We start from the raw sequence: 10,788 nt of genomic DNA on the forward strand, positions 1-10,788 counted from the left end.
AATGTGGCAGTTGAATATGTTTGAAAAAGTAAGTTTTTTCTTCAAACCAAGGTGGAGGGACACCTAGGCAACAAGGCGCTCTACAGAGGGGAAAGATCTCACTCACTTTTATTAAACGCGAATTCTTAGCAAGCTCTGGACATGAATCCATGTGCTTCTTCAAATCCAGATCCAAATATTCAAAAACAAGATACAATCGTTTCTCACTGTGTTCTACATCTTGTAACATATTATCCAGAATCATTTAACAACTTGCAATGAAAAAAGTCAATTGACAGGAGTAGTCATTTTTATGGGAAAGGAGAAGAGGGTTCCGTGCAGTAGCTTCGCTAAGATGTCTGTGCTGCAACAGGCTGGAATAGCTGGGAACTCGAATCCATATTCCACCTTCAGAGAGTTCCTCCCTTGCAGATAGCCAAAGAGGACAGTGGAGTTTCTGGAGTAGAAAGAGGGTTTTGTACGTAAGGGTAAAAGGGTAAAGTTGGAATTTCCTATTGACTATTAATTGGATATTAGAAGAGGGTAAAGTTGATATTTAAAATATATTATTTAACACCGTTCATTTACCATCCAATCAAGGGGTGTGACTGTATAATTTAAAAACACAGGGGGTTACTCTGTATTTAATACAAACCTTAGGGAGTGACAGTTTAATTTTCCCTAAAATAAAATAGAGAGAAGAAGGCCCCCCTCAAAAACAGATGAGGGGCTCTCCCGCTGCTCCATTGTTGATCGAATGCTAAGTATGTATAACCTAGTGTGGAGCCTTCACATATGTAAAGAAAAAGATAAAGAGAAAGGGATGGTCCACATGGTTGAGTACTACTTAACTTCTTTTTCTTCCTTTTCTCTTTATCTATTGTTATTAAAGATCTAATTGCTTTAAATTAGACATCCAAGCAATCATGTAACTATAGATGTAATTGCTATAGACAATTAATTACATGGGTCAGCCCATGTAATGCACCCAATTGGGTATACACGATCAAATCTAGATGGATAAGTGCAGATCCCTGTTGTATTGGGGTGAGGTTGGGAAAAGAAAGATATTGGGACCGAAGATTATATAGAGGACCTGTGAGAAGGTGAACCAGATTCAACACAGAAACCGGGATCGTTCAGAGCTGACAAAAGAATTATGCTGATAACAGAAAAAAAAAAAAAAAAAGATCTTGAGTTTGAAGTTGGCAGCTTGGTATTTCTCTGATTAGCTCCTATGAAAAGAGTTGTGAAATTTGGGAAGAAGGAAAAGCTAAGCCCTAGATATGCGGGGACCTTTCGAGATACTAGAGAAGGTTGGTCATGTAGCGTACAAGATTGCATTAACACCAACCGCATCCAAACCTAAACTTTTACTGGTCTTGGTACTTGGGTTGGTCTTAGTCTAATCTATACATGTCAAAGCCAATTAACCTTGATTTTAGAAATTCACTTGTCAAATTAAAACTTCCTGTATGAGCATGGGAACTCAAACACTGCCCAAGGAAAGGACAAACACTCTTGGATATGACTAAACAATCCTTCCATATTGCAGGGGAATTTCAACTCATTATCATCTGGGCCACTCCGGGGTGACAAAATGAAGTGTCTACACCCCCTTTCAATGTCAACCTGGGAATATCAAGTGGTCTTAGAGCCATTGGTTCACTAAGGAGGAAAGCTTAAACCGCTTCGGATGTTCAATCTGAGAGACTAATATGGCTTCAAGTGATAGTCACCATATGAATGGAAAAGTACCAATTTTTGATGGGTCATACTACAGTTTGTCGAGGATTAAGATGGAAGCCTATATGAAGGCTTTGAGTTATGATGTCTAGTTAATAGTGAAGAATGGTTAATCAAGATGAGAAGTAGAAATGTGAAAAGGATACAAGGGCCGTGAATACATTAGTTAGCTCTTTGGTTGATAATGAGTTTGCACGGGTGATTAGCTACACTACCTCAAAGGAAATTTGGGACAAGCTAAAGAGTGTCCATGAAGGTGATGACATGATTAGGGAGGCCAATCTACAGCATCCCAGGTGATAGTTTATAGGTTTGAAAATTTCAGATGAAGAAACTATCACGCCCCTATTCCTAATGGGAATAAAATACAATAAAGGGGTGACTAAGACGACACGTGTCATCCCAATAAGCTGCCAGGATCAACAATGCAGTGTCCCGATACACAGTTATTAACTAACATTAATACACATTAATATCAGAGTGCAGAAGATAGGGAATATTATATTCCAAAATAGATCAGTATTTGCGGAAGCGTATTATTAAATAGTTACAAGATGTTCATGGACTAATGATAATAAGTACTGTAGTTAACAAAACTTTCTATGACCATCAAGTAACTACCAAAAGGAGTATAACATAATTATTTATACAAGGCACGAGGCCCAAAATGATCAAACAGAGATCTAGTCCCAAATATCACTACAGCCCGTAGGCACAATCATCGCAGGGGCAACCGGCACCATGATCCTCAGTCACGACCTCTGGCTCCACAGTACCAATATCATCATAGCTCAAAGTTTGGACCTTGAGACCAGCAACGTAACCCTCACCATCTGCATCAAAGTCTAAAAGAGTGTGCACAAAGGGGGTTAACTCCACTGAGCTAGTGAGGGGAGGGGGAATGCATAAACACATAGTTCATACATAGTGCATGATGCGTGTAAATATTAGTAGATTTTCCACCAAACGCACAAACTAAGTTAATGGTATATGCTACTATAAAAATTTGGGAATAATCATGGATCACTTATGTTATCACCACAATGAAACCTCAATTGTTACCAGGGACTCGCGCCGGTCGAAGCCACCAAAACTACCTAGAGGCAAACCCCAATGATCAGTGGTCATCCCTGACCTGGCCTCTCTCCCCCACAGGCAACAAGGAGCCCAGATCACCCAACACCTAAACCCCTGTTGGTAAGGGTCGTAGCATAGGGGAAATAAAACCTAACCACAATTATACTACATGCAAAATCCTAACATCTCGAGAGGTATTCCGCATCAACGTCCTATACCATCTAGGACCCATGTACCAGCACGACACGACGCATACTGGCTTATATGACAAGCAATAGCAATTTATTCCATGGGGTTCTAATACTATCACTCCCGGCACCGTAACCCGGCACAAGTAATGAAATACAATTCACAATCAAAATCATATAATCCTTCAATCAAGAATATAATGCAAGTATGCAACATGCTTGAATGCAATTCAATATAATAATGGATATGCATAGATATAGTCAAACCCAAACAATCACCCAAACCCACTCACCTTGACTAAGATCTATTTGCTCGAAGGACTACCAGTCCTCAAAGGCACTCCGATACACATCGACAAACAAGTTGTTATAGCCTAGGGTTAATTAAATCAAAAGCAAACATTAAGAGATATGTAAATGGCTATGGAGTTCAGGGGTACCCTTGGTTTAACTTTTAAATCAAGGCTAGACTCAAAACTGAAAAGACAGCAGTAGTGGTCGATTGGTACTGGTCCATCCAATGGACCAGTGGCAATGGACCAGTAGGGTTGCAGCAGCAAAATTGAGAAAAGGGGTCATGGTTTCACACCAAGAGAGCCCCTACGGTGTTATATAAGTGGTTCCAATAGGGTTTGGGTCAGGATACTGTCCCCAACTAGGCTTGGTTGGCCAATCACCATTCCGGGAGTCAGACTGACTCCAAACAGTAGGCATAGGGCTGGGTTGGCATGGGTTTCAACACAAAAGGCCTAACACAAGGTTTTACAGGCCATGGGTTGACCAAGCTTGGATTTGGGCAAGGTTTCTGGTAGTGGTCGATTGGTACTGGTCCATCCAATGGACCAGTGGCAATCGACCAATACAAGTACAGCTTGGGAAATAAGTGTTTTCTAAGGATTTGGCTTGATTCTACTAATCCAAAGCTGGGATTTATGATCAACAAGCATAGGCATGTTATATTTAAGCTGGATTTCAAGGTTGAATGAGAAGATTGAACATTCATGAAGGGATCCATGTTTCTAAGTCATGATAGTACTAAATTAAGCTTTTGGGTCTTGAGTTGGCTTGCATGCATGGAGGTTTGGGTCCCATTCATGGGGTTTATGCATAGAGACCAAGGGATAGCATTTTAATTAACTAAATTATGCTTGAAACCTGAGATTCAAAGTAAATTCAAATTCTGAAGGTTTAGAAGAAACAATCAAAGAGGGGTTTGGCTTGCATGTTAATGGATTCAGGTTCCTATGCTTAAATACAAGAAGAATTGGGCATGGGGTTTAAGAGATTGACAATCTGAACTACAAAAGAACAAGAATCAGAACTTAAAGAGAGGTTTCATGTTTTGAAACTTAAAGAAATACAAACAACAAGTATATTGGGCTGCATGTTCATGGCTTTGGGTTCCCAAGCTCACACATATGAAGAATTTAACATGGGGCCTAGAGATTGGTAAATTTATGGTTTAAACTTCTGAAATTATACAAATCAGAAACAACAAGGGTTCATTAGAAGGGAAAAATCATGGGGTTAGGGTTTTACCTTAGGACTTCCAAAGCTAAGAAGGTTCCTAGCCTTCCCTTCTTCTTCTTCTCCTCTTCTTCCTACCTCCTTTCTCTTCTTTCTCTCCTTCTTCTCTCTCAACGATTTCTTTTGGCTGAAGAAAAAAGTTCAGGAAATAGGGTTTGGTTTATATAGAGGCTAGCTTAAGGCCTGTTTGGCTAAGGTCATTTTGGCTAAAAACACATTTTGTAGCCTATTCCTAAGCACTTAAGCTTGTAGGTGGGCCCCACATGGTCACATTGTAGAGGCAATATTCCCACGGGTTAGTTGGGATGTGGGGAGGTGATTGATGGTGCAAGACACTGGGCCCCACACACCGAGAAAAAAATTTACACAAGACAGCAACACTGGTCCATTGGACTGGTTGATCCAGATTGACCAGTAGTGCAACCGCAGGAAAATTTGGGTTTGAAGTGGAATTTTAGATCACCTGGAGGCAGAAATTGGACAATGATTCCTTCTAATAAAATGAAGATATATGAATCTAGTTTTTAACAAAATTGGAATCAAAGCAAAAGAGGTTCAAATGATGGATTTATGTCATTTTAATTGAACAGGGGTCAATCTTCCAGAATAGAAGAATTCAATCCGTGACAACAACTTAAAGTGGAATTCCAGATCACCTGGAAGCAAAATTGGACAAGTGGGCTTACATCCTTATCTCAACCATTCTGTCAAAGCTTCACAGGCTGGCCCAGACCTTCAAAACTACGAGAGGGTAGTAACAAGTAGTAAACAGGGTTAGTAGATTACCCCTTGCTCGTCATGGTGTATCCTCGGTGACCCCAAAGAGTTTACTCATAGCGATGCTAACTTCATCGATAGACGAAGTGTCGATATGGCATGACACGGGGTGTTCCTTCCGGTACTCTTCACTCTTAGGGGTTGTACTAGGAGGATAGTCGGTGAAGTAGCCATCGATGAATTTTCCCCACTCTCGGTTGAGAAACCTCTCCTCGATGGGCAAACCCATGCCAAAGTCAATGATCTTGTAGGTGGGTTTGACCATCATCGAGAACAGCTCACCAGTATACATGGCAGCACCATGTACACGTCATGAGGTTAGAGATAAACCATTAGAATCTCAGGTGCGGATGTAACACCCCCCACCTTATAAGAAATTTCATCCCCAAAATTTGTTGTACCATCTAAGAAACCTAGGGAAGGGTACTTCGCCCCCATCTCTACTTCTGCTTCCCAAGATGCCTCCTCCTTAGGATGGTTACACCATTTCACCTTCACAAAATGAATAGGTCAGTTGCAAAGGTTAACAATCTTGCTATCCAGGATCTTCTCGGGCTGCACTTTATAAGACATATCAGCTACGAGCTCTAGTGGTTCTTCTGATAGAACATGACTTGGATAGTGAATGTACTTTTGCAACATGGACAGGTGGAAGACGTCATGCACACCCTCTAAGGATAGAGGGAGTGCCAACCGATAAGCCATCGGCCTAATTCTTGCTAGGATCTCATAAGGTCTGATGAACCTCGGACTCAGCTTGCCCTTCTTGCTGAATCGCATCAACCCTTTGATGGGTGACACCTTGAGGAACACTTTGTTGTCGATAGAGAATTTCAGGTCCTTTCACCTCTGATTGCATAACCCTTCTGTCTAGACTGGGCTGCCTTGATTCACTCACGAATCAAGTCCACCTTCTACCAAGTTGCCTGGATCAATTCGGGTCCAAGAATACGCAGTTCTCCCACCTCGTCTCAGTACAAAGGTGTTCGGTACTTCTTCCCATACTGAGCTTCAAATGGTGCCATACCAATTGTAGCTTGGTAACTGTTATTATAAGCAAACTCAATGAGTGAGATGTGCTCATCCCAGCTACCTTGTATGTCAATGGCATAGGCTCTGAGCATATCTTCCAACGTCTGTATAGTCCTTTCCAACTGTCCGTCTATCTGAGGATGGAAATCCGTACTAAAACTCAACAATGTACCCATAGCCTTCTGGAATCCACCCCAAAACCTAGATGTAAATTTGGGATCTCGGTCAGAGATGATACTAACTGGGACTCCATGTAAGTGAACCACATTATCAATGTTTAAGCGGGCTAACTTATCCATCTTGTAGGAAATTTTCATAGGGATAAAACGAGCTGTCTTCGTCAATTGATCCACAATAACCTATATGGCATCGACACCTTTAGGTATACGGGGTAACCCGGTGACGAAGTCCATACTAACATGCTCCCATTTCCATTCCGAGATGGGCAAAGACTATAAAAGACCATGAGGTCGCTGCCTGTCGGCCTTCACCTACTGACAAGTGAGACATCTTGCCACAAACTCAACCACATCTCTTTTCATTCCACTCCACCAGTAGTGCCCTTTAAAATCCTTATACATTTTTGTGTTGCCTGGATGGATTGAATAAGGAGAGTTGTGGGCTTCTAACAACACTTCCTTCCTCAACTGCTCATCGCTAGGAACAAATAGCCGATCTCTAAACATGAGGATACCATCCTTAGTCAATGTAAAGTCTAGATCCCGCTGTGTATCTTCCCGAATAGCTTCAATGACCTTTTTAAATTCCTCATCGAAAGTTTGGGCTGATCGGATCCTTTCCACAAGTGTTGACTGTACTATAAGGCTACTAAAGATAAGGTAACACCCTCTACCAGTAATTCCAGGTCCAACCTCCTTGCTTCCTCAATAAGCCTTTCGCTGACAACCAGCGATGCTAGTGACAAGGTCTGAGATTTTTGGCTCAGCACATCCACTTCTACATTTGCCTTACCGGGGTGGTAATGGATGGTGTAGTCATAATCTTTCATCAACTCCAACCACCGCCGTTGTCTCATGTTAAGTTTCTTCTGTGTGAAGAAGTACTTGAGGCTCTTGTGATCACTGTAGATCTCACTCTTTTCACTATACAGGTAATGTCCCCAGATCTTTAGAGTGAAAACAACAGCTGCAAGTTCCAAATCATGGGTTGGGTAATTCTTCTCATAGTCTTTCAATTGCCGAGAAGCATAGGCTACTACTTTCCCATCTTACATCAGAACACAACCCAAGCTCATCTTGGACGCATCACTATATACCACCATCCCTCTAGTACCATTAGGAATGGTAAGCATTGGAGCGAAACCAATCTCTTCTTCAACTCCTGGAAGCTCTTCTCATAAGTGTCAGACTACTTGAACTTCACTCCCTTTCGAGTCAGTTGAGTCATCGAAATCAAAATTCTTGAGAAATTCTCAATGAATCTCCTATAGTAACCGACTAAGCCCAAGAAACTACGAATGTTTGCTACATTCTTGGGAGTCGCCCAATCAACTACCGACTTCACCTTACCGGGGTCTACTTCAATTCCCTTGGCAGAAACAAGGTGTCCCAGAAATGCCACTTGCTGTAACCAAAATTCACACTTACTGAATTTGGCATACAATTACTTTTATCTCCAGCGTTGCAATACCAGATGGAGATGGTCTTCATGTTCTTCTTCACTCTTAGAGTAGATCAGGATGTCATCAATGAAGACGATAACATACTTATCCAGGACATCAAGAAACACCCGGTTCATTAACTCCATGAAGGTGGCCGGGGCATTTGTCAATCCGAAGGACATGACCAAGAATTCGTAGTGACTATAACGAGATCTAAATGCTGTCTTGCTAATGTCGCTAACCCTGATTTTTAATTGATGGTACCCCGATTGAAGGTCAATCTTTGAAAACTCCTTGGCACCTTGTAGTTGATCGAACAAGTCATCGATCCTGGGCAAAGGGTACCGGTTCTTGATTGTAAACTTATTGAGCTCACGGTAGTCTATGCACATCCTCATACTATCATCCTTCTTCTTCACAAATAGCATAGGTACTCCCCAAGGTGATACATTGGGTCTAATGAAGCCTTTCTTTAATAAGTCCTTAAGTTGTTCCTGTAGCTCCTTCAACTCAGTTGGGGCCATCCTGTAGGGGTCCTTAGGCACTGGGCTTGCGCCAAGTACCAGATCTATCATGAACTCCATCTCACGATCCGGTGGAAACCGTGTCAGGTCTTCCGGAAAGACATCCAAAAAGTCTTTTACTACATTTATCTCCTCTAGTGGTTTGACCTTTGCTTCAGTATCTACCACGGATGACAGGTAACACTGACATCCCTCATCCAATAACTTCTGGACTTGGAGAGCAGAGATAATGGCCTTCTTGGGCTTCTCCCTTCTAATGCCCTTGAACATGAATTCTTCACCTTCTTCTGGTTTGAATAGGATCTTCCTTTCTAAACATATTAGATTGGCCCCATGGGTGGATAGCCAATCCATACCCAAAATAATGTTGAAGTCCTTCATGTCCAAAACTATCAAACATGCTTCTAGCCTGTGGTCACACACACGTACAGGACAAGGATCATAAATCATGCTAAGTTCTACCTTACTACCCGTTGGTGTACTGACTACCAGGTTCTGGGTCATTTGCTTTAGTTTGATCGACATTTTCTTAGCAAAAGAAGGGGATACAAAAGAATGTGACGCCCCCGAATCAAACAACGCATAGCCAGGTTGAGAACAAAATCTCTATTAATAATTATCTAGGGGAAGATTATCTTATTGAGATGGAGAAAAATCCAGATAGAAAATATTTTGATTGGGGGATTCTCCATTTTTTTCTTATAAAAAGGGTAAAAATCATACCTGACAGACACCAAACAATCCAATCATAACAACGATAACCTACATGAATGCACATCCCAAGAGTCAAGTGCAATACCTATAATAGCACTGGGATTAGCCTGGGCTTCCTCATTGGTGACAGAGTAGACATGCCCTTGAGTTCCATTGGCTGGGGAAGAGAGGAGAGAGAGAACGACTGCCTTAGCTTGGGGTGCTTTAGGTACTGCAGAAGGTGGAGGGCCTATCATCCTGGGATGCGGGCAATCTTTGATCATATGCCTGGACTCCTTACAGTTATAGCATATGAGGGTCTGAGTTCCATAATGAGGGTTTGGTGTGGGCTTGGGTGCTTGGGCTACCTCAGGCCTACGGGACTAAATAGGAGAGGCAGTAGAATAGGTCCCTCTCTTCTGGAACTTGGTAGATCCTCAAGAATCATAGGAAGTTATAGGCCTCTTGCCGGCCTATATTGCTTTGTAGTTTTCCCTTTGTTGATCCTCAATTATCTTAGCAGCTTAGACTACCTCTGCATAAGTACCCTACTTATGCAGTACCACAGAAGTACTGATATCGGGTCTCAATCCCTTCTCAAAACTTCTTGCTTTGACCTCTTTGGGATTCATATGCAGTGGGGTAAAATAGAACAAATCCTTGAATGTTTGTTGGTACTTGAGGACCAACTTGGATCCTTGATGCAAGCTCATGAATTTGGCTTCCTTCTTGTCACGGAAGTTCTAAGGAAAGTAATTCTTGAGGAAGGCCTCAGTGAATTGGGCCCAGGTAGCATTTGGATATGTTTCCCAAAAGCTCTCCTTGGAGGAATGCCACCAAGCATCGGCGTCCCCACGAAGTTGGAATGCAACGCACCTTATCTTATCGGCGTCGCTGCAAGGAATTACTTCAAATATCCTCTCAAGATCCCTAATCCAAGTGGCTGGGAACAAGGAATCGTGAGACATCTTATAGAAGGTTGGAGGACGATGCTTTTGGAATTTCTCAGACAATTTGGAAGCATCTTCCCAATTCTGTGCCACAACACAAACTGTTGGAGCTTTGGGAGTAGGAGGAAGAGGTGCGGACACTGTTTGTGCCAAGGGTACTCCAGCAGTAGTAGGGGCCAGAGGAGGGTTATCATGTGCAGTGGCAGCTGCAGGAGCTGAAGGGGGCACTTGTTGCCTTTCTCTAGCAATTTCTTGGAGTTGCGTAGTCATAGCTTGCATGAATTGGCGCTGCTCCAGTTGTGCCTCTCTTTGCTCTTGTTGCATGGCCCGCAACATATTCCCTAACAACGCGGCTACATCTGCATTGTTGTTGAAAGGAGGGGGTTCTAGTAAGGCCATAGCAGAGGCATCACCAAAACAATCCCTTGGAGGGGAACGGTTCCCACTTGAACGAGTGTTAACCATGACGGATACCTATTCAAGTTTAAGACTGTCAGTGCATTTAAAGCCTAGGACGATTCAAGAGAAAGTGATCCGTCTCATAGTTTGTACACTAGTAAGAAATTGAAATCTTAAACAACTGAAATTTGTAAATGTTTCTGTGGGAGGCCGTTGTAGTATTAGCCGGGGTTATTAATAAAAATTTATTTTCTCATTGTCATGTTCCATTCTCC

Source organism: Telopea speciosissima, chromosome 10, assembly GCF_018873765.1.
Source record: "Telopea speciosissima isolate NSW1024214 ecotype Mountain lineage chromosome 10, Tspe_v1, whole genome shotgun sequence".
Taxonomy (NCBI): Eukaryota; Viridiplantae; Streptophyta; class Magnoliopsida; order Proteales; family Proteaceae; genus Telopea; species Telopea speciosissima.